Source organism: Orcinus orca, chromosome 11 (assembly GCF_937001465.1).
Source record: "Orcinus orca chromosome 11, mOrcOrc1.1, whole genome shotgun sequence".
Lineage (NCBI taxonomy): Eukaryota > Metazoa > Chordata > Mammalia > Artiodactyla > Delphinidae > Orcinus > Orcinus orca.
This window is the reverse complement of record NC_064569.1, coordinates 74492607-74517280: the sequence shown is the minus strand read 5'-3', so window position 1 is coordinate 74517280 and position 24674 is coordinate 74492607. Positions and strand designations below refer to the sequence as shown.

The 24674-nt window shown below is 37.0% G+C and overlaps 1 long non-coding RNA gene across 2 annotated transcripts in view; it reads left to right on the top strand.

Moving 5' to 3' along the window:
- LOC117201171 (uncharacterized) overlaps positions 1-22301 on the top strand; it is a 49636-nt gene extending 27335 nt beyond the window's left edge. For both annotated transcript variants that reach the window (XR_004483149.2, XR_007470313.1), the window contains one exon: positions 19770-22301. This is a non-coding gene — a long non-coding RNA (uncharacterized LOC117201171). The remainder of the gene's footprint in view (positions 1-19769) is intronic.
- Positions 22302-24674: the final 2373 nt, after the last annotated feature.

Below are 24674 nucleotides of genomic sequence, written 5' to 3'. Positions count from 1 at the left end.
TGATCATTATACTGTGTCACATTGTACTAACGGGGACGCTTCTCTACTAACCACTGAATGGGAGGAAAGAAAATTTCCAGAAAATTAGTGCTGACAGGATAATCCCTTAAATACACTCTCTCCCTCTCTCTCTCATATTGGAAAATAGATCCAGATTATACTACAACTCTCCAACTTTCCTTCTAATAATATGTCACGTACATCTTTCTACGGTATTACCCATAGATCCACCTCATCATTTTTTAAGTTTATTGAGTTTCAGTTTTGCAAGATGAAGAGTCCTTGGCACAGATGGCGGTGGTGGTTGCACAGCAACACGCACATTCTTAATCCCACTGAACTGTACACTTTAAAATAGTTAAGTAGTAAATTCTGTGTTATGTGTATTTTACCTCAATAAAACACTGGAGAAAAAGAAAGTCTATAGAATGTCAAGGCTGTACTAGATTTTGAATGATATATAGATTACTTCAAAATCTTTACTTTTATAAGCAGTGCTGCAATAAATATCACAATAATTTTCTTCAAACACTGATTTTCTGTAGAGTATGATAAGAAAATAACAACTATCATTTATTGAGTGTTCACTATGTGCAAGGCACTACACTTTATACAGATAATCTCATTTGAACCTCACAATAACCCTATAAAGTAGATAATCCTTGCCTACTCTTTTCAGATGATGCAGGATGTTCCTTACACAGGAACACCTGTTTGAAGTAGCAAGTTGGGGCTGACATCCAGTTTGAACATCTTTTACCAGCAGTGGCTCTGAAGTTCCCTGCCCTGAGGTTTCCCCTAACTTGTATGATACAGAACCAGGGTTGAATTCAGGAAGTCTCACATGAGAATACACTGAATCACTACACAAATGCCTCCTGTAGAACTAAATTCCCAGGAGCACAACTGCTATGTCAGAGGGTAGACACGTTGAAGATGTTTCTTTCAAAAAGAGTTTCACTTTTTACTCTCCACCAATGGTTTTTGAGAGTGTCTGTTTCCTCATGCCCTAGGTAACCCGGATATCACAATTCCTTTTTTTATTTGTTAGGTGTTTATTATCATAGTGCAAAAAGTTGCCAGACAATGCTATATTTTTTTCCTGGAAAAAGTCATTGTGGTTCTTTTATCCAATCTAGGGTAATTGACACTTTTCTGTTATTTGACTTTTTGTCAAAAGTAGATGTTTTAAAATCTTGGAAAATTGATGTTGTGATGGCATTGATTTTGCTGCCTGAGCAACCTGGCTTGACATACATTGACACACTTGATAAAGGGATTTGGTTACACAAAGTTGTAGACTTCTTTTGGATGACATTTTGAAATTTTTCGGAGCAGACAAAGATACTTAAATGCCTTATTGTATTTTTAAAGGCCGTTTCATCCATTGCAAGGCCATTTCCCTTGGTATGAACAAAATCAATTTTATTAGAATATTTGCCAACCATAAGCTGTATTTATAGACAGCATATGTGCTTTATATCAAGCTACTTCAAAGCCTGTGTTAATAGAATCATCAAGGCCCTCCAGTCCAGGCGTACTTGTAAATTGCTAGTGTGTCCTTTTATCTTTTAAGATCTTCTGATGTGGAGAGTGGATAAAGGTTTGGAACAATTTTTAAAGACTCATGTAAAATTTCATCCATGCAAAAGCATTTTACGCAAATGCTTTTTCTATTAGATTAGTGCAAACTTTACCTCTCATTTTAATCTAGTCCGTGCATTCACATTTTTAATTCTGTTTACCATCTTTTCATGCCCAATAAACGTGTTGCCTCAAATAAAGAATTAGATCTCATTCTCAGTTCAACAGAATGACTCGGAAGAGTCTCTGATAACACACATATTCAGTTTTCCATTTCTTTAAAATAGATATCATGGCAACCAAAATTGTAAAATTCAATAGTACAAGCAGATTGTATGAAATCTCTCCATGTCTAAGACTTTTATTCTTATGAGCCTTTCTTAGAGTACCCGTAATACATTTGTGTTTCTCTTGAGCCTCAAGCATGAGAGCAGTTGCTTCTTTTCATTTGGATACTGAGTTAAGGTGAGTATTAGGGCTAGATATGTCTAATAATCATAAATAAGTTTTGCTCACAGTTATGTCAACTCATATGTTCTTTGTGGTTTTTTTTATATAAGGTCAAGCAAATGAAACAGTGGGACATATGAATAGTTCCAGCTCAATTCTTATTTGGAACAATATCATTCCTGGCTACAAACAACAATGTGGTTCAGGTTACATCCTGATTCAGACACAGAGATAATAAGTGATCAGTTAGACCCCAATGACTGCAAGCAGTAGAAACTAATTCTAGCTAATTCATACAGAGAAAAATGGACATCAGTTAGCTGGATGATGAGAAGAGCAATGGGAAGGTGATGAGAATAGTAAAGAGTCAAGCTACTTCTACACTCAGAAGATCTGTGGGTTTAGATTACAATAACTACTCCAAATGAACATGCTTCACCTGATATTTTTTCCTGCACCAGCATCATGCTTTTCAAGATTTAAAGTCTTCAAAGAGAGAATCTGATTAAACTTGCTTAGGTTAGGGGGTAAGCAGTAACACACTGAATAAGAGTTCTACCATGACTGTGCATAATAGAGGCAAGATAATTCCTTAAAGTACTAAAAGAAGAAGAGTGAGTGGATACTAAGCAAACACAAATCAGAAAAAAAGTATATTATGGCAGAAAACGAATCATTCCTGGAAATGACTCCATTATTTGGAAACATATTTTTATTTAAAAAAATATACACATTTTATAACAATTTTAAGTACTATCTAGATTTAATGTAGAAAGATATATAATAAAACTTACTGAATAAGCATTGTTTTTTAGCCATTTTTGGACATGGCAGAATAAACATTTATTTCATAATTCTGGCCTTGCCACTAACCAGCTGTGTGACTTTGGGTCAATAATATTATTTTTCTGGATAGCCAATGTTTTGCCTACTTAAAATGAATAAATTGGGCAAAGATCTCTCTAAGGCATCAACTATAGCATAAGCATGATCCCTGGATCCCACTTACTTTTTCAACCCTAACCCGAACTGGAAAGGTGAGTAGTTTATGGCCATGCTTTCAAGCTTTGGCCATAATGAGCTGGATTAGCTTTTCCTGATTAACTTGTCTTGTTCCAATAAAATAAGAAAGAAGTTCCATAATTATTCTCGGCAAGCATCCAAAAATATGCCTCACTATCCAGTTCCAATTAATAATGTGTGACTTGTTAAAAACAGATTTTGTTCATTTGAAGGTTTTAATAGCACCCAGTTTCAACTTAGTTCTCTTGGGAAAATATTTAGCATGCATTTAGCTAGCTTGACACACACAACTAATTAATTTGTCTAAAGTGAACTATTATATGAATCATAAACAAAGAACTGAGAATTGAGATACTGCCAGAATTAAAGCTTGAGGTAGTTTATGCTTAATTAGCCTCAGGTTGTTTTTTTGGTTCCTGTTTCTATTAAATAAGGTACATAGATTAATATTATATCATTCTTCAGGCAGAAAACTGAAAACTCACAGAGTAATGGGCGCTTTTATGTATTTTGAGAAATTGAAAGAGCTTTCATAAACGTGATTTTTAAGAAATATGTCTAAATGACACAGATCAACTGATGATGGACAGGGTGACAAACTAACATGAGCTGCTATGCCTCACTCCCTAGCTCAATCCTAGAGATGCGCAGAAACGGGAGGGAGGTTGATGGATCTAAGTAGAATATTTACGTTACACACTTATTAAATGTTTAATACTTTCCATTTCTTGGTAGGAGTATTCATTTACTGTAAAAAATCTTGGGACACAGAGCTGGTTATATTCTAGTGTAAGGGGGAAACAGTCCTCCAAAGTAGAAGAGAACCAGGTGCAATGAGAGGGAGAGGTACGAGGACAAATCTTTAGTTGTGATGTCTCCCTGCTCCCTGTCTTCCACTGGTATTGCTTTGGAAAACCATTGTCCAGCCAGTAATTAATGCAAGATAGAAAAACAGCATGCTGTTTTAGCTTGGGCATGGGATCGTATTATATCATCAGGCTGAGATGGGGTGTAGATAACAAGAAATATAAGTAGATTGGTTGGCCATTGCCATTTATTACTTCTTATCCCCACCTCTTTTTATGAAACTGAAGGTGAGAAAATTATATCCCAGTAAGATAATATTGGTGGAGGTAAATTTGCCTGGTAAATAAATTTGCCTGGTGTGGAACAGTTTGTAAAGACTGTACCTTGAGACCCTTCTATTCCCAAGTACTAAATTTATGGGTGGCTGCTAAGTAGGGCCTGGGCTACTTTAGCTACTTCTCCCCACACTCATCATCAGCCTCGTGGTTGATATGTCCAGGGGAAAGGTGACCGGAGGGAAGCACAGCAATTTATATGAGGAAGACAATTGCTTCAGAAGACAGATATTTAACATCTTGTATGAGAAGAAGCAGAATTTCTTGACCAGATGAAAAAAGGATTTTAAAAAAAGAAAAGAAATTATCTTCAAAAGATAAAAAAAAAAATATTGGTATAACAGAGTATGTGTTTATAAAAAAGAATTAATTCAAAATACTGGGCATGAAATGTATAATAATTTGAACAGACAACTTAATGGATGAACAGCAGAAAGAAAACAACCAAAGCATGAATTAGTAAACTGAAAGATCAGATTTAGAAACCCTTTTCATATATCTTAGGAAAAGATCAGTAAGGGATAGAAAGAAGGAAAATTAAGAGTTAAGACATGTGAAAGCTAGAGGAATTCTCAGTAGATGTATAATGGATTTTCCATAGACAGAGAAAAATAAACAATGAATAAATAGAAGGAAATAGTTGAAGAAATAAATTACCCTAATTTCTCAGATTAAAAAAAGAAAAGAAACTGTCATTTTAAAGGAACACATAGAATGCCAAACAAAAAATAATGAATAGAGCAAAGTAAAACTAACCAAAAAAAAAAAAAAAAACCCTTAGAAACATTAAACTGAATCTTAAGAATATCAATAAAAGACAGGGGAAAGGGATGCTCTAAAAACTTACAGAGAAAGAAATACATTACTTCCATAAGTATAAAATTTGGATTTGTGTCAGACTTCTCAAAAACTTTAAAAACAAGGATGAAATAATATTTTCAAAGAAAAGAAGCTCTAACATAGAATTTTATATCTGTCTAACTCTTTATACAAATGTGAGAGTAATACACAATCATTCCCAGGCATATATGACCTCAGAAGTTTTATCAATTTAGTTTACTAATTTTAAAAGGAACCTCAGATGAAGTATTTCATTAAAAACAAGAGCAAGAATTCTGGTAGGATGTGGCAAGATATGAGGACTAAGGATGAGTAAATAATTTAGTAGAATTAAATATCTTCTTTAAAAAATCTGCCCCAAAAATGTGTATAAATCACAATCCAGAAGTAAAGTCCTATGGCACAAACATGAAGTAAGAGTAGGACAAGTTACTAAGCACTTATCTTTTCCATGAAGAAGATATAAATAATAATACATTTAGAAAATTGAAATGAAATATTAAATATAAATGAGTCAAATAAATTAAGCCCAATTTTAAATGGTATAAAAATATAATGCAGGGCTTCCCTGGTGGCGCAGTGGTTGAGAGTCCGCCTGCTGATGCAGGGGACGTGGGTTCGTGCCCCAGTCTGGGAGGATCCCACATGCCGCGGAGTGGCTGGGCCAGGGAGCCATGGCCGCTGAGCCTGTGCATCCAGAGCCTGTGCTCCAGAAGGGGAGAGGCCGCAAAAGTGAGAGGCCTGTGTACCGTAAAAAAAAAATATATATATATATATGTGTGTGTGTGTGTGTGTGTATATATATATATATATATATATATATATAAAATGCAAAACTTTCAAATAAACAAAAAGCATGAACAGAGAAAAAAGAAATAGACAATGTGGTAAATATGTAACATGAAATAAGATGGCTAAAACAGCCATAATACAGCTGTAATTGCAATAAATGTAAATAAGTTAAATTTATTGATCAAAAGAGCATCTCAGATTGGATGAAAATGATCTGTCACTCTCATAATTTTAGTTTACCAAGAAACAGCCTTTTAGACAGTGATTTGTGTGCAAGAGGTTTATTGAGGTGAGCTCTTAAGAACAATAGTTGTAGGGAGTGAGGGAAGGAGGATTGAGCAGAGGAAAGTTGAACTGTGATAGAGTTTCAACAAAACACACAACTGATTCCACAGGGACGTCTAAAGCTGGAATGGTCTTTCAGATATGTCCAATACTTGGGAAAGGAGGTTGGAACTTTAGGCCAACTCATTAACCAGGTAAATATTTGGTGTGGGCTAACACTAGGAGGTGACATAACCTTGAATGAAGCAGTTCCCTTTGGCCAAGGGTAATCCCTGGACAAGGACTCATCTGTAAGTCATAGAGGGGTAATAGTGCCAGTGACTGAGTTTCTCAGTCCTGAAACGGAGAGGGTTGGTGGGGACAGTTACAGTCCACACCTTGAGCCATTCAATTTCACTTGCTTCATGAAATATATTCACCCGTCTGTGAACTACTTCTATAAAACTCTAGCTGGTCTCTTCCTGGGAAAACTTCAAGAAAGATTAGTGGGGCAAACTAAAGTCCCTGCCCCTGTAGTTAGTGTTGGGACCACAAATGATACTCATCATCTTCCTGTACTACTACTCATGCTAATCACATCTCAATTTCACCTAGTATCTCTGCTAGTCTTGGTGACACTAACATCTATATGAGGTCTGAGCCCCTAGTTCAGGATATGGCCGCTACACTTTTCATTTACTACTGAGATTGATTAAGGCAGCATCAAGCAGCCACCATGGATAACTAAGTGTCACATACATTCTTTCTGCCTCCAGGTATAACAGCAGCCCTACCTCCTCTTGATAATCAGGGTCAAATAGCTCCATCAGGATGGTGTCTCCTTCCCTGATCTGCTGAGTTTTCAACATGAAGAGCCTGAAGTGACTAGGGGTTAGCCATGGCTTAAAGTTTCATGGAAGTGAAAGTGTTTCCATCTGGGATCCAGAACCTCTATATCCATAGTGCTTGGAGTTGCAGGAATGGAAATCAAATATTTCCCAAGTGGATCAGTGAACACAACAATAACTATACTAGTTCTATCCCTGGGTTCTTGCACTCTATTTTTTTGGGTCACAGCACCCCAACATATATTGTTGATTTAGAGTATATACTATGACTGGAAGATGAGACCCTGTTCTTTCTGGGTATCAGAAACTGATGCCTCAGTTTGAGTGGTGCAGTATGTGGTAGGACCAGTGGATTCCATGGTAATGTATCACTGCTGGACCTCCTTTGCTGTGAAAGGAATCCCTTGCACTGAAGTGATACTTTGTGGGATTCCTTGTTGCTGGAACAAACTTTATAAACCTTCAGACAGTGATGTTAGCCACCAGTACTTGCCACCAAGTGCTGGTTGGTTTCACTGAGGCATGGTACCAAATCAGAAGCTCAGTTGCTGGAAAAGTAGACATTCTGCAGTGTCAGTACCTACATCAGACTTAGTGATATATAATCAGAACCATCACTTCTGCATAATTTAGTTTTTTAAGGGAGGCACCAATCTCCACCAATACCCAGATAAAATATTGGTTTGCATTAACTATTTTAGCTAGGTTGATGAGGGGAGTTTTCAGAGTCTTCCTCTTGGCTTTCCCCACTCTGATAGTTCTTATCCCACAGACCAAGGAACTAATGTGTCAGTTCTGCTAACTAGCAAGTATATGTATTCTAATTATTTAGTTGGTGGCTGGAAAAAGTGACCACTGGGTGAACCCTTGAGCTCAGTGAATCTACTGGTGAGCTGGACCTAGACCAGAGTTCTTTAGTTGATCTCCATACATCCTCATTCTAACAGGGACACCATAATCATGTTTCAAGTTCCCAAATATCAGTATCAACTCAGATTTTGTATCCAACATTTTCAAATATCTGTGCAGTTTGAGTATTCCCCTTTTCCCAGTGTAGTTACCTGCATCAATGATCATAGTTACATTTGGGGAAAGACTGAGGGAATCATTACAATAAATACTTGTAATTACTACAGAGTTCTCCTCCTAAGGACCTGGTATTTCTTCCAGTCATTGGGTTCTTGGTCTAAGGTGTGGCTCAGAGCTAGAAAGTGGCAAGGAGTCATGATTTTACTGGATTGGATATCCTCAGCTTCCTGATCATCCATCCTTGAATTATTTTGATTGTATAGACTGAGTAATAACCTTCTGTGTTGCTGATCCATCTTGCTTCCAGGGTACTGTGTTCTATCAATATATAACCACCTTCATAGCTTTCTGTAGGTCAGCACCACCCGTTTTCTGGCTGCCATTGAGGTCTTTTTGCTTATTTCTATAGTTGCCGCCACATGCCTTCTCATAAATACCACCAGTTGGTCTCTGTTATTTTGAGATCTTACCATGTCCCATTGTTATCAGCATCTTCTACCACCAGATGGCAAGCTTCTCAGTGATGCGGGTGCCCCACTCAATAGTGCATTCCTTAGAACTTTGGAAAACCAAGTGTCTCTGGGCTTTCTCATGGAACATTGTTAGATGGTGGTTTTCCTAGTTGTTCTGGTTATCACTGAGGGGAGCTATAAGCCAAAGGGGACTAGTCGTGGATACAGGTTGAGAAGGAGCCACGGGTTTTTAGTGGATGAAAACAGCAGAGGTGAAAACAATGAACTAGGTACAGTCCTTTGGAAACAGTAGACTTTATTCTGCTCAATAAATTAGTTCTTTGTCTTCTTTCCTTTATTTAATATATGCACAGCTGACTGTAGCCCAATGATACTAACAAAAAATTGAAAAATTAGAAAACACAATACTCAACCTTGGTTCAGAGTTCTTATTAATTCTAAACCCAAATATATCCAATGATTTATTTCTGTGAATTATTAAAATCCACAAATTTATTCTCTTAGGAAAGAACTTATTGGCCCCATTTTAAACTTCACTAAAAAGTAAGAACCATGGATGCTGAGATGTTTTCCCTATTGTTTACTTAACCTAAAGTCACAAAGACATTTTCCTATATTTTCTTCTAGAGGTTTTATAGTTTTCAGTTTCATTTCTAGGTCTATGATATATTTTGAGTTAACTTTTGTATATGGTGTGAGGTATAGATCAAATGTCTTTCTTTTTTTCCCCTTATGCATATGGAAATCTAATCGTTCCAGTATCATCTACTGAAAAGACAATGCTTTTTTTCTACTGAATATTCTTCTCTCCTTTGTTAAATGACTATATATATATGTGGGTCTATTTCTGGACTCTATTTTTTCACATTGACTTATTTGCCTATCTTCACATTAACACCATACTCTTTTGAAGTTTTTCATTTTGGGGTGCTTTTACTTTTTTTCTTGCCTTATTGCCTGGTTAGAACCTCCAGTATGATTTTGAATAGAAGTGGTTGTGAGTGGATATCCTTGCCTTGTTCTTGATCTTAGGAAGTAAGTTCAGTCTTTCACAATGAAGAATAATGTTAGATGTAAATTTATTATAGATCGCCTTTATTAAATCTTTTAAAAAGTGTCTGTTGCTAGTGCGCTGACAGTTTTTTAAGTAAGTAATGGGTGTTGGATTTTGTCAAATGATTTTTCTGTGTCTAGTGAGATGATGATATATTTTCTTCAGTCTGATAATACAGTGAATTGCATTGGTTTGTTTTCAAGTGTTAAACTAACTTCACACTCAAGATAAATCCCAATTTGTCATGATGTATTATTCTTTTAATATATTGTTGGATTCAATTTGCTAACATTTTATTAGGAATTTTTGTATTCTTCTTCCTGAGAGATATTAGTCTGTAGTTTTCTTTTCCTATAATAACTTTGCCTGATTTTGATATTAGAATAATACTTGCCCCATAAATGAGTTGGAAAGATTTTCCTCTGCAATTTTCTGGCAGAATATGCATAGATTTGTATTTTTTCTTTCTTACATGTTTGGTGGACTTAGTGAAGTTAACATATTTTTGGAAAATTTTAACTTGATATTCAATTTCCTCAATAAATATAGGACTATTCAGATTATCTGAGAAGACCCAAATTACTCTTTGATACTGTTTAACTGATAGTCTTGCTTCTGAAGAAAATTGGACAAAAAGAATTCTCTAGCATTAGAGACTTGTAAAAATTAGAGGAAAAAGAAGGTAAGAAAAATAGAATAAAACCAATTGCAAAAGAAGTTTTTAAAATTCATGTGAATTTTGACAGTGGGAAAAAAAGTATGTCAAGGGGTTTTCTTAATCTAAATACATCTAAGTTTGTAAGGTTTGTTCTTATCAGATATCATTAATTTATATATGCCATATAAAGTTTATGGAGATGGATAGGTCATGATTAGTAATACATAATATTTCATATTAGTACTGATATAATCAAGATAATGTAAATGTCAAGAAATAAAACTCCTTTATTCATGCATTTATTCACAAACTCACTTATATATTCATTGATTCAGTATCTTAACACATTCATGAACTTATTTATTCCCAAATGTCAATTACTGAAGATCTTTTATGTGCCAGACACTATTTGAGGCCCTGGAAATTTAGCTGTGAACCATAAAGACCAGCATAAGAAAACAAATAGGAAAACTTCTGATGACCATAAATACTGTAATAAAAATAAGGCCAAATGATGCAAAAGAGAATGATCCAGGGGCTGCTCTAGATTGGGGGATCAGAAGGGTATTAATAAGGAGATGGAATTCAAGCTGACCTCTCAATGACAAAAAGGAACTTGTCACGAACGTATTTAGAGGACAAATAATTCATGCAAAGGAAACAACTCATGAATAAAAGAACATGACGGAATGAGCTGGGCCAATCTGAGGATCTCTGAGTCCAGTAGAGCTGGAGGAGACTGAGGGAAATGCAGACAGTGGGAGCTAAAGAGAAGTGGAGAAGATCTACATAAAAGGCACTTTAGGCCAAAGTGTAGTGTAATTTAGTTAGGAGAAATGGGAATTTCATGGACAGCAACAAGCAGAAAAGTGACATATGATTTACACTTTTAAAAGGTCGTCCAGACGCCATGTGGAGAATAGACTGGGGCAAGAGTAGAAATGAGGAGATCAGATGAAAGATGATGGTGGCTTGAACCAGGGTAATGGTAACAGATATGGAAATAAGTGAATAGATATGTGTTACACTTTGGACATAGACACAACATGCTGCTGGACTGGATTAAGGAGTTGGAGAATATTTCCCTCCAGCTGACTTGCACATTTTTGGCCTTAGTGGCACATGTGGTGTTATCATTTCCTCAGATAGAAGGTACTGAATAAGAAGATTTGAAGGAATACAAATTAATAGGTTTTTGGGGATATCTTAAGTTTGAGGTATCTAATGGATATTCCAGTGGAAATGTCAACTAGGCATTTGAATTACATAAATTCAGAGTTTAGGGTGATGTCACTCACTCATTCACTCATTACACAAAAACTTACTAAGAGACTATTATATGTGAGGTAACTGTGACAGCAATGGGGATGTTAATATAAGGAAGAAGTAAGGTCATCTCTTCAAAAAAATTCACCTTCTAGAAAGGGAGACAGGCATATAAATGCATAATTACTATACAGTGGGGTGATATAATGAAGGAAGGAACAGATCACTTTAAATATCAGCTGATGGCAAATCATTTCTGCTTGAGGGAATTGATAAAGGAGCTGCTAAAATTTTGAAGTTGATAGTATTTTACTTTTAGTGCAGAAATGATGCCAAATTACTAGAGTAAAATTTCTGAAAATACTCTTGTAAATGTGTATGAGATCTTTGAAAGTTAAGCTGAATATCTTCAGAAAGAAACCATAGCTCTCATACACATTTACAAGAGTATTTTCAGAAATTTTACAGACAAATAGAAGAATCAATGCACCACATGCACTGAAAGTAGAGCATTTCTCACGTATTGCATGTGGTCCAGTTAGTTTTATCACCTTTTTTGGATAACGTATTATCCAATGAGTAATTCAATGGGCATCAATTTCCTTTCCATCTTCTTTAATATTGTCTAGGCAAGTGAGAATTTGTCAAGGTATATTTAAAAAATAGCAATAAGTGCCCACATCCTCCAGGCAGTTTCCTGGCAACACTTATATAGCAAATCTTATTTTCAAATGCTTGCTGCTGCTATCACATACTCTACTTAATTAAGGACTTTGTGGACTTCTTGTCCTACTTCTGTCTGTTTCTGCTTCACATGTAGCCTTGAAAGCAGCAAGCAAATTGCTTGAAACCAAAAGTTCAATTCCTTCTTGCACCCTCCTGGAAACTGAGTGTGGGGCAAGAGATGGGTGATTAGGTAGATAATTTGCCTCAGTCAGACAGGTTATGTATTCCCAGCAGAGTTAAGAAATAAGAATGCTCTAAATGGAGGAAGCAGTTTTCCTGTCAGTTTTCAGGTCCCTCTTCAGGTGTGTAGTGCAAGGCCTAAAATTAAGTCCCAATATTATGTGCTGTCTTGACATCTGGTGAAACCAGGAGGACCTCAGATAGCCTAACCACAAGCTCCCCTTCCAATTCTGCTTCTGTGAATAAGGTCTCCTAGCCAAGCAACCCTTCTTATCAAGAGGACCAACTGAAGTTTCTGGTTATGCCTGAGAAGTCAGTTTCAGTTCCCTCCCAGTCTATGGGATTATGCAAACAAGCCAATTATATCCTCCCACAGAGCCAGGGGTCATCCCACGCTCTTGGTACTACAAAGCCCACCTCCCCCAGTTGTTCACTCTGTTTCTGAGTGCAGCCCCCATGTAGCCCTGAATTGAATGCAGTGTTTTACTCCTCTGGGCTGTGAGTATACGTGACTAATAAACTGCTGTCAAGCTCATCCGTTTGATGTCAGGTGTTGTGCCTTTGGCCATCCCCATAATATTAGGGCAGGGATCTCTTCTTCATGAATGGGGTGACTAGGGGGTGGTTGAAACAAGCTGGTACTAGAATACACACAGCTTTTTGCCCTGGACAGGAACAGAACACTTTAAGAACAGGAGGGGTACACCTTCACCCCAAGAAGTGTGGGTTGATATCAGCTAATTTCCAATGTAACCAAAAGAAATAACTTGCCTTCTTTGCCAACATAAATTGTCCTGTTTTCTGAAACTTGATGTTATATATACACAGTTCTGCTTTCTTCCTGCCTCTTTGCCTTTTGATATGATCCTCTACCTGCACCAGTATCTTAATTCTCAGTTTTGCATAGATTAGTCCCTTTTCTAATTAAACTTTCTTTTCTGGGGGCCTTTCCAAGATACACAGCCTTCTCACACTGTGCTACAATGGGTGTTCAGAAGCAGGCGTTCTGTGAAAACAAATCCTTTCCATCCTCTCTTGGCCCTTGACTTCTACAATTATGATCCTTCAGGTTTTGATTGGAGTCTATTCTTTGCTCGTCAACTCCTGCCAAGTTCAGTAGTTAGGATGCTTGCATGTGGTCTCATTATTTTGTTTGGAGTATTATCCATTTTTAGATCACCAGGCAATGTTCCTTCCAAAAATGTAAAAACTCCACCACAAACGAGAGCTATTAGGGTTTCTTTCCTGCTCCTTGGATTAGCACTGTGAATTGAAGTTGACTAACATCTATTACCCACATGGGTATGTCTGCGAACATTTGACACAGTAAGTTGTGACCCACTTGCAGTTGCCTTCAGTCTCCAAGCACATACAGTTTTCAGAAATAACTGTTGATGCTATCAGCTTTGTAGCTATTTTCATATACATAGGTAGCCACTCTGTAGTCACACATGTGCACATACATACACACTCATGCATACTCCATTTTCATACATACAATAGATTACTTGTTTGTTCCCCATTCTCTCTCCTCTGCTGCAAAAATATTCCATTTCCATTTGATTCTAATGGAAAATGTTCTCCAGAGTGAAAGGGGGCACTTGGTTATCTAATAAACTGGAGCTGCAGTGATAACACATTCAGAGTTGTCAAGGAGGAGGAGATTGATTTCTGCAAATGGAATCAGATGGCAACCAAAAGTGATAGCTTCAAAACTATCTCCCCCTTCTGTTTGACATCGATCTTTTCTACATGTGCCAGCTCATTATCTGGTGGGCAAAGGGGAATTGCGACTTGACGTCATCCATGGCAGTTTTACAACGGAGAGTGGAAGGGCAGACTGTCTGGTACTGATTGACAGAGGTTTTTAGCCCACAAATGATGGCATGATATACTTATCTGGGAAGAAAAGTATTTATTTGTGGATCAAAGTTGCATTTAAATAGCTGGAGATCATGTTGTAAATGGTGAGAAAACCTACAATATTCAATTTCAGTCTACGCTAGTATTTAAAAAAATAGGCTTGTATTAATACGACATTTCTCAGCTCATACTTTGATCTGCTCTGCAAACTGAAGACAATTTTATTTTAGTTTGAGTCTTTGGAGCACTTTGGTATATTTCCAAGGGCAGATTAAAGACAATTCATGGGCTGTGGAATGCATCACAGTTACCCAAGTTAGGACCTGGTAATTGATACAAATGAATGAATGCATTTACTATAGAAGGGTTCTGATATCAAGCAGGGCTAATGAAATTGTTTTAAATGGATCCTTTACCTCATTTAAAAAAGAGTGTCTGTAACCCCATCAATTTACATTAAAAGGTCCTTTTGGCCTTCCAGGGAGATCCGTATATGCATTTATTTTTGATAATCAGTATATACATTTATTTTTGAGTTGTTGCTGCCCTCTATTACACTTGTGTCTGTCACAGTGTGCTCTCAGTGTCTGGGAATTGTGTATCACATACTTTTTGCATTAACACTGGAGATAATACAGCTTTAATAGAACTGGAATCCTGTGGCACACGGAACAAACAACTCCCTGCTTCTAGGCAGAGTGCACTAATAGTACATCAAAATACACTGCAGCATAGGCATTGAGTCCACATATTCAGTTTTTTTTTTCCCCTGGTCCCACACATTTTATTTTATTTATTTATTTTTTAACATCTTTATTTGAGTATAATTGCTTTACATTGTTGTGTTAGTTTCTGCTGTATAACAAAGTGAATCAGCTATATGTATACATATATCCCCATATCCCCTCCCTCTTGGGTCTCCCTCCCACCCTCCCTATCCCACCCCTCCAGGCGGTCACAAAGCACCGAGCTGATCACCCTGTGCTATGCAGCTGCTTCACACTAGCTTTCTATTTTGCATTTGGTAGTGTATATATGTCCATGCCACTCTCTCACTTCGTCCCAGCTTACCCTTACCCTTCCCCATGTCCTCAAGTGCATTCTCTACACCTGTGCCTTTATTCCTGTCCTGCCTCTAGGTTCTTCAGAACCATTTTTTTAAATATTCTATATAAATGTGTTAGCATACAGTATTTGTTTTTCTCTTTCTGACTTACTTCACTCTGTATGACAGACTCTAGGTCCATTCACCTTACTACAAATAACTCAGTTTCATTTCTTTTCATGGCTGAGTAACATTCCATTGTATATGTGTGCCACATCTTCTTTATCCATTCATCTGTCGATGGACACTTAGGTTGCTTCCATGTCCTGGCTATTGTAAATAGTGTTGCAATGAACATTGTGGTACATGACTCTTTTTGAATTATGGTTTTCTCAGGGTATATGTCCAGTAGTGGGATTGCTCGGTTGTATGCTAGTTCTATTTTTAGTTTTTTAAGGAACCTTCATACTGTTCTCCATAGTGGCTGTATCAATTTATATTCCCACCAACAGTGCAAGAGGGTTCCCTTTTCTCCACACCCTCTCCAGCATTTATCATTTGCAGATTTTTTGATGATGGCCATTCTGACTGGTGTGAGGTGATACCTCATTGGAAATAAACACAGAGTAATTCTCTTGTCATCTTGATGTAAATTTTACTTACCTTTTAAATCATAGCTCACATCCTCCCTTCAGTTCTCAACCATTCTCCGACTTCTATGCCCCACTTCCATGATCCTTACTCTCAACAGATAACTTTGCCCCTATGGTATGAAAAAGATAAAGGCCATCCATAATTAGTAGAAATCCTCACAAATTATCTCCTCTCTCTCTCTCAACAAAAACTTCTTGAAGAGGGGTTCATATCAATTCCACTTCCTCATCCTCTGCTTGTTCTTCACGTATTGCAATTCAGCTTTTAGCCACACTGTTCTATTAAAATAGGCTCCCAATACAATCAAGGAGGACTTTCTAACTGGTAAATGAAATCACTGTATTCCTGCCTCTCTCCACACGATCTCTGTGACATTTGGCGTTACAGTTCTATCTTCCTTTCCCTTCCTCTTCTTCTTCCTTCTCATCCACAATACAATTTTCCCTTGCTTTAACTTTTTAAAATGCAGATTGTTCCATTTCTGATTGCCCCAGGGACTCCTTTGCCTATGCTTCCTTGGAGCAGAGGTGAGGGAGGCTTATGCTTGGTTTTAGGTATTCTCAGAGTCACATGGCACCTGGGGCTGAAGGGCTCACCCCTACCCCCTTAACACTGATTGGCTCCTCTGCTTTGCTTTCTGTCATGCCTGGTATGCCCTCTGTGACCATTTCAACTCCAATTTGGTAGCCAGGCTTGGGGATAGAAAGTGCTTATGTCATTACTTGGTATACAGTAAGTGCTTAATTAAAGCCAGATAATTATGGATGGATTTAAGTGATTTAATATAAATATTTTAATATTTTTTATAATTTGCATTTACCATTAATTCTCAATAATGCTTCCTCCTCTTTAAAATAATTTAATTTATAAACAAATTAAAATTATCCATGAATTATCCTATGTCACTACTTTCTTCATTCCTCTATATTAATCATTTCTTTTATTAAACTTGGATCAATAGTTCTTTATATATATCATCAGAGTTCCAGTAAAGCTTTTTGATAATTTCCTGTATAATTAAAAAAAATATGTTTCACAGAGCAGGAATCGTAGAAGAATTTTAAGGTAAAGTTAAAGGTATTTCTGAAATAAAATGGAAGTTATACATTTGCTTTGGATGAGCATTTAGTTGGACTAAAAGTAGCAATTAACAACAGAAATCACCACGCAAAGCATTTTGGGCTTTAGTTTTTATCTTCAAGTTAGGATCTACCACCAAAGCCTTTGAAAAGACTGCTAATAGGCCAAACGATGTGTCATAACCTCTGGCTGGTGTAAAGAGGTGATGAACATGAAAAAAAATAGAGAAATGGGGCAGTGAGGTTTAGTAGAAAAATATAGAGGGCCTAGATTCAAGTTATATCTCCAGCACTCATAGCTCTGTGATAACTCAAACTCTCTAAATGGGACCCTCCACGTTGGGAAGAATTCCACCTACCTATCTGTCTTCTAGTGCTGGAAATTTCTTCATGCATGGTAACTGCTATATACAATGTAAAGGATTATTTAGACTATCTTGCACCCAATAAATGCGTATTATCAGTTGGCTAAATTGAATTGTCTTTTTCCTAAAAGACAGTACTTTCATGGACCAGGCAGATCAATCCCATGCTGCCTGAGGCAAATCATTTTTATCATAGTAACTGTTACTTTTACATCCCCAAATTTTACTTTGTTCATCTATAAAAAGGAATCATTAATAACACTTGTTTCATGGGAGAGTTGTAAGGATTCATTGAGATGATACACGTAACTGGTTGGCAAATAGTGAGCAGTCGCCATCTCTGCCTACCTTTCTAGTCTTATTTTTAATAATCGTTTCTCATGTACCTTAAGAACTCTTCATATTGCCCTGTGTTCATGTTCTGAAATGCCATCTTCTCTCACCTCTGCTAGGAACACTGTTCTTCCATCCTCCTTTCTACCCACATTCTTCCCATAAAAAAAATGTACCTCTGTAAAGACAATTCACTTCTCCTTCTGGTGCTTGTCACTTCTGACCACCAGGCACGTTTTGAATCAATCTCTAGAATAATAGCCTCCATGCCAAAATAACACCTCACTGTGTGAACAGTATTTTCACTATGGCTTTAAAAATGATAGGCAAGGTAGAACATCAAGCAACATCTGCCGCTGCTTCCTCCCCCAGCCCCTACCGTTCTAGGACATTTTTTTATAATGCTAATCTTTGAAAAATACATAGAAGAGTGCTGTTAGAAAAGAGTGATATTTTAAAATCATGGCTAGACGTACACGACTACAAAAATCCTAGGAAAGCAAAACTACAGAAAAATGGAAGTCTATTACCATGCGAAACATTCAACTTTAAATTACTTTTTTATTTTTACCATATTAATCATTTTTGAAGTGTACAGTTCAATAGTGTTGAGTACATCCGTATTGCTGTGCAACCAACCTTCAAAACTCTTTTCACCTTGCAAAACTAAATCTCTGTACCCATTAAACAACAATTTCCCATTTCACTCTCCCCCCATCCCCTGGCCAACCACCATTCTAGTTTTCTGTCCTTATAAATTTGACTATTCCAGGTACCCTGGATAAGTGGAATTATCAATATTTCTCTTTTTGTGACTGACATTCCATTTAGCATAGTGTCCTCAAGTTTCATTCATGTTGTAGCATGTATCTGAATTTCCTTCCTTTCTAAGGCTGAATAACATTCCATTTTGTTTATCTATTTATCTGTTATTCAACTTAGGTTTTTTACATCTTTTGTCCATTGCGAATAATGTTGATAAAAACATGGGTATACAAATGTCTCTTTGAGACCCTACTTTCAATTCCTTTGGGTGTATAACCAGAAGTGGAATTGCTATATCACATAGTAACTTTTTTTTTTTTTTCTGTTTTTCTTTTTTTGCGGTACGCGGGCCTCTCACTGTTGTGGCCTCTCCCGTTGTGGAGCACAGGCTCCGGATGCGCAGGCTCAGCAGCCATGGCTCACGGGCCCAGCCGCTCCGCGGCACGTGGGATCTTCCTGGACCGGGGCACGAACCCGTGTCCCCTGCATCTGCAGGTGAACTCCTAACCACTGCGCCACCAGGGAAGCCGAGTAACTTATTTTTAATCTTTTGAAGAAACACCATATTGTTTTCACAGCATCTACACCATGTTACATTTCCACCAACGCTGAATGAGGGTTCCAATTTCTCCACATCCTCACCAGCACTTGATGTTTGTTTTGTTTGTTTTTATAGTATCCAGCCTAATGGAAGTGCTTCACTACCCTTTTTGGGGTCTGCCATTGATCCTTTTTGTAGAATCTTTCTTCTAACACTGGCTCCCTAGCCACAAAGAGCAGATCCAAAAACACAAAGAGCCACAAAGAGCAGATCCTTGTGCTGGTGCAAGTTTCTAGGCCTCAAAAAAGCAGAGATTAGCAGATGTCTTTGACTTTTTGGCTATCAAACTCAAATTTCCAGATACATACGTTGCCTCCTCAGGATTTCTGTTCTGTCTTAATTTGGGTTTACACTAAGTTAATCCCTTAGACCCAAGACTGTTCAATTTTCCTGCCATTTGTAAAACACTGATTACCTCTTCAGGCAGAATTAATGTACCCTTTAACTTTTTTCCCAAGACTTTCTATACATTGCTTAAGTTGATACATTACAGTAAAATTATTTGCTTATGTATTTCTCTGGAGCAGACCCAACAGACCCCACTTTGTTTTGACTAAAAGAACTTTTTCTTTTGAATAGCCTATAACCAGCTAAAAACCTATATTCCACAGACTCTTACAGCCAAGGCTACCCACATGACACAGTTCTGATTAAGAGAATAACTGGAACATTGTTGGTTATTTCTGAATAAGTTTTGTTTTCCTAATGTAGGTATAACTTGTTTTCCTAATGTAGGTATAACTTCCTTCTTTATAACTGGAATACAGATGAGAGGATAGACATGGAGCAGCCATTTTGGAGGTCTGTGGCAACCATGAAAATAAAAGCCATATGTGAAGGATGATGAAACAAAAACATAAAAAGAAGCTATAATGATGTAATGGAACTTCCGGTACCATGCTTAGCTGTGTACTATGGATTTTTAAAAAATATGATAAAATATCAACCTGTTTGGTAAAGCCACTGTTTCCCAGTATTTTTTTCACATCACAAAATATATAGAAAATGATAATATTTGATACTTACAAGGAAAAGGCAACTCAGACAAAGTTGAATATTCAGAATGCTCTTTTTGCTCTCAAGTAGAAGTACCTTATCTTGTCACACCTATAACACATCGGCAAAACAATAATGTACTGTGTAGCACGCCTGTTGGGAATCTCTGACTAAACCACAACAGTCATATTGTTTTTTCAAGGAGCTGAACATAATTTCTTACTAATAGAGTTTCTCTAGCTAGACAATGAGATTATTGAGAGTAAAACTATGCATTATTTATCTTGTTTCTCTCTTACCCAGTATGCTGCTAGAAATACAGTAATTACTCCACAAATATTTATTGAATAAATGAAAAGAAAAAATAATTCATTATTTCAGATTGACTGGTTTTCTCATAGTTCTGGATTGTGCTCCTTTCTGACTAAAAGGCGTTATTCATTTTCTCCCTGCCTGGAAAAACTTCCTAATTCCTCTCCATGTACCCAAATCCTATTCATTCTTCAAAGTTCTTCTTAACTCTCATCTCTTCCATAAAACTCTTCTTAACATTTTGGGTCAGATCATACCATTTTATTCCTTTCTCTGTACTTCTATAATTCATGCTGAAAGAAAGGTTCACTGTGGCCTTAAAAATACAGGTGTCCTCCAACTAATGACCCAGCTTTTCCAGGTCATATGCTAGCCATATTTCCTAATGACAGAAGGCTGTACTTTGGATATTCCTTTTCTAAAAACATATCTCATTCCATGAAAATACAAACAATTGATGACAAAATAAAAAATTAATCAAGCAAACAATAAAAAAAATAAGAATTACATTTTAAATGTTCTCCTTGGGGCAATGCTTTGTCTGAGATAAATCAGCTGCAGTTTCCTAAAGTATGAATCCAGTAAAGTTGGGATAAGCACACTAAATTAGTCAGAATCTCCCTAGGTTAAACACTGAGATTTTTCAGCTCTTAGAACTGCATTTAGAGATATTATCATCTGTCCCAAAATTTCTACTGAAAATTTGATACAAGGTAGGCTTATAAAGGTCTTTGGATGGTAAACTAGAGCTGGGCCTTTTATTTCCTGCAACAATTCTCTCCTGTCTAATTCATCACATTCAATACTGTGGAGAAAACTCACCTTTCTGGACATAATTAGATGCTTTTGGATCAATGCTTAGAGCTTCCCCTTGAGCGCTAGGAATTCACTAGTATTCCTCTTGCTACAATCAAATTATTCTTTCCTCACTCTAAAATATCTTTTATTTTTCACTTTTCCTGTTTTTCAGTATTTTGGAGAGATAATATTTTACCAGAATTTTTGCTCAGGTGTGTTTGATTGTACATTCATATCATCAAAAGTTATTGCATTTATATCCATGTATTTAGTGAACTGGATACTGTTTAAACAGTCTGGTGTATCACCCTCCTACTGCTTTCTTTTAGCTGGCTTTGAAGAATTACTCAGGCCTCAGTTTGAGTCTACCATGAGGAACACTGCCATCTAACATAGTACCTTTTTAGTATATCCAAAAGGGTACTATAATATTTTTGAATTTGATATATTTAATGTTTCTAGAATTTGCAGCCTATTAAGACCTTTATTCTTTGTTGGAGTATCATTTGTAGGTAACCCCTTTAAAATCTCTACTGATAAATACAGCAGGACTAGTTGAGATGTTGAAGAAGGGGCAAAGACTGAGAAATGTACACTAGCCTTAGACCAAAATTTTCTACTGTAGCTCTTAAAATTTTTGTGACTTTGGACAATAACTAAGTCACTATAAGTCTTTGCTTTCTCATCTGGAAAATGAAGCTGGTTCTAAACTTACCTACCACACAGAGTTGTTATAAAAATTCATTAACATATACAACATGCTTTGTAAATTGAAAACTTTATTGTGAAAATCCAACTACATATGTTAGTATCCAGTATTCACACATTGACCCACATTCTCCCTATGAAAGGGAATAGTGTTTTTCATATTGTAGGGCTATTTCACTATTTTGAATTGTATTAATGTTCTTAATCATTTGGTTAATGTATCCCTTGGATATTTCTGGGTTGGTTTACTCCCAGTTTGCTACCAAACTGAAATATTACTGTACTGTACTCTGTTCTCATTGAGGGAAGAAATGCTTACCTTCTTGCTTAAAGTGATTTAAATCTGAAATAATGGGCTTTACACCTTCAAATTTTTTATATTCCTTGATAACTGGATGGGTAATAAATGTTCTAAATTTGTTGAGCATTAAACACTCATGGCTTATAAACAGACTTTATTTGGGGTTGTACTCTTTGCTTATCTTTTGGGTTTTCATATCAGATACCTTTCAGTCTTGAAGAAGCAGTTACAATAAAATATCTTAGAGGGAATTCCCTGGCAGTCCACTGGTTAGGGGTCCATGCTTCCACTGCAGGGGGCATGGGTTTGATCCCTGGTCAGGGACTAAGATCCCACACACCACGTGGTACAGCCAGAAATAAAATAAAATAAAATATCTTAGAACTGAGCAGTCACTTATCACTGGTTAGAGATAATCCGTGGCCCTGTACAATGTGCCCATGGCCGGTTCTGGTAGTTTATTTTGAAAGGTTCGTTCACAGTACCAAAGAAGCCCTTTTAACAGGAAGCTCATAGGGTCTGTTTACCAGGTAATTCTGCCACATGCATTCAACTTGCAACTGTTTTTAAATTCAGAGCCATAAGGCCTTCTGCAGGTATGGCTTTCAGTAGGTTGTAAAGTGTTTAAACAGATGGGACATTGTTATTAGCGTGGATAATATATTTTCATCATATTAGCGTTGAAAGTGATTTTCCAGATAATGGCTTAGACAAATGTTTGTAGAATCTGTCTCGTTAATTCACCAAAAATGCAGCCTGGCTTTCAGGAGCAATTCTACTTTTATTGAATGTTTTTGATTAAACATTTAACTCCAGTGAATTTCTTACCACATTGTTAAAGAAACTCTATTGCTTTGTTTTCTTCTTGGAGTCATTGTTATTGTATTATTTAACCTAATAGTGACTTCTGACTAATCCAGAAACCCATTTTAAGCTAAATAGCTACACATTTTACTATATATTAAGTGATTTATTTAAAAAATAATCTCAACAAAGGTCTTTTTATATTTCCATAGGTATCATGGAGTACAGGGCAAAGTGTTGTTTGAACTTACTAGATGAGATACTGTAGCGGGGGTCCAAACCTGATGAATTGTGCACTCTTCAACCTAAGAGTTAGCCACAGAATAGCTATGTCATCTATTTATTCCATCAGCAAATTAAGTGTATCATACGTAGCAGTCACTGGGCTAGGTGCTGGGGACACAAAAGATAAATAAGAGTACCTTTTCTTTGTGAAGACAAGGAAATGACTGACATTTAAAAATTACATTTGCAACTTGTTGTAATTAGGGCTCCGTGGGGACTTAATACTTATGAGCTGAGTGGCTGAGTTACATAAATTGTTCTGTCTCAGCCCCAATTTCCCCATTAGGATGGAGGATATTAACCATATAGGCTTCCAGAGTTGCTGGAAGAGTTAAATGGGATATGGCTGGCCTGGTATAAATGGAAGCTGTATAGAGTGGGAAAAAAAAATAACGAAGATTTGAATAACTTAGAGTTCACAATATTTACACACCATTTATGTCCTTCCCTAAATTTCTCAGCTGATAAATATTCTAGCAACTATTTCAGTATTGCTTTGATTAGTTTTGAGGTTCTTTGAGTCTCTAAATTGCCAAGTTCCTGGTTATTGTTATAACCTATGTGAGACATAGAGAAGCCCTGATAGCAGCTCTTGGTTTGGCTGACTGACATTTTCTTTGTTTTTGGTTTCCTGACTCAGTTATAAAACCTATATCACCAATACTAACACCCCTCCACCAACAAATAAAAAATTACTCATGGGCTTCCCTGGTGGCGCAGTGGTTGAGAGTCCGCCTGCCGATGCAGGGGACACGGGTTCGTGCCCCGGTCCGGGAGGATCCCACATGCCGCGGAGCGGCTAGGCCCGTGAGCCATGGCCGCTGAGCCTGCGCGTCCGGAGCCTGTGCTCCGCAAAGGGAGAGGCCACAACAGTGAGAGGCCCGCGTACCGCAAAAAATAAAAAAAAATTAAAAAAAAAATAAAAATAGCTGTGTTGGTTTCCTATTGCTGCTGTGATAAACTACCACAAATTTAGTGGCTTAAAGTACACCAATTGATTCACTTAGAGTTCTGGAGGACGGAAGTCTAAAATGGATCAGCAGAGATGCATTCCTTCTGGAGGCTCTGGGGCAAATCCATTTCCTTGACTTTTCTAGCTTCTAGAGGCTGCCCACATTCCTTGGCTCATGGCTCCACATCACTCCAACCTCTGCTTCTGTTGTCACCTTGCTTCTCTGATTCTGACTCTACTGCCTCCCTATTACAAGGCCCCTGTAGTTACAATGAACTCACTGGCATAACCCAAGATATTCTCACATCTCAAGTTTCTTAATCACATCCACAAAGCTCCTTTTGCCACGTAAAGTAACATATTCACAGCTTCCAGGGATTAAGCCAGGGGCATCTTTGGGAAGCTATTATTTTTACCTACCACAAAGTATAAGAGATGAAAAGAAATCTAAAACATATTTTATTTTTCGGGAATTAGCTGAGAT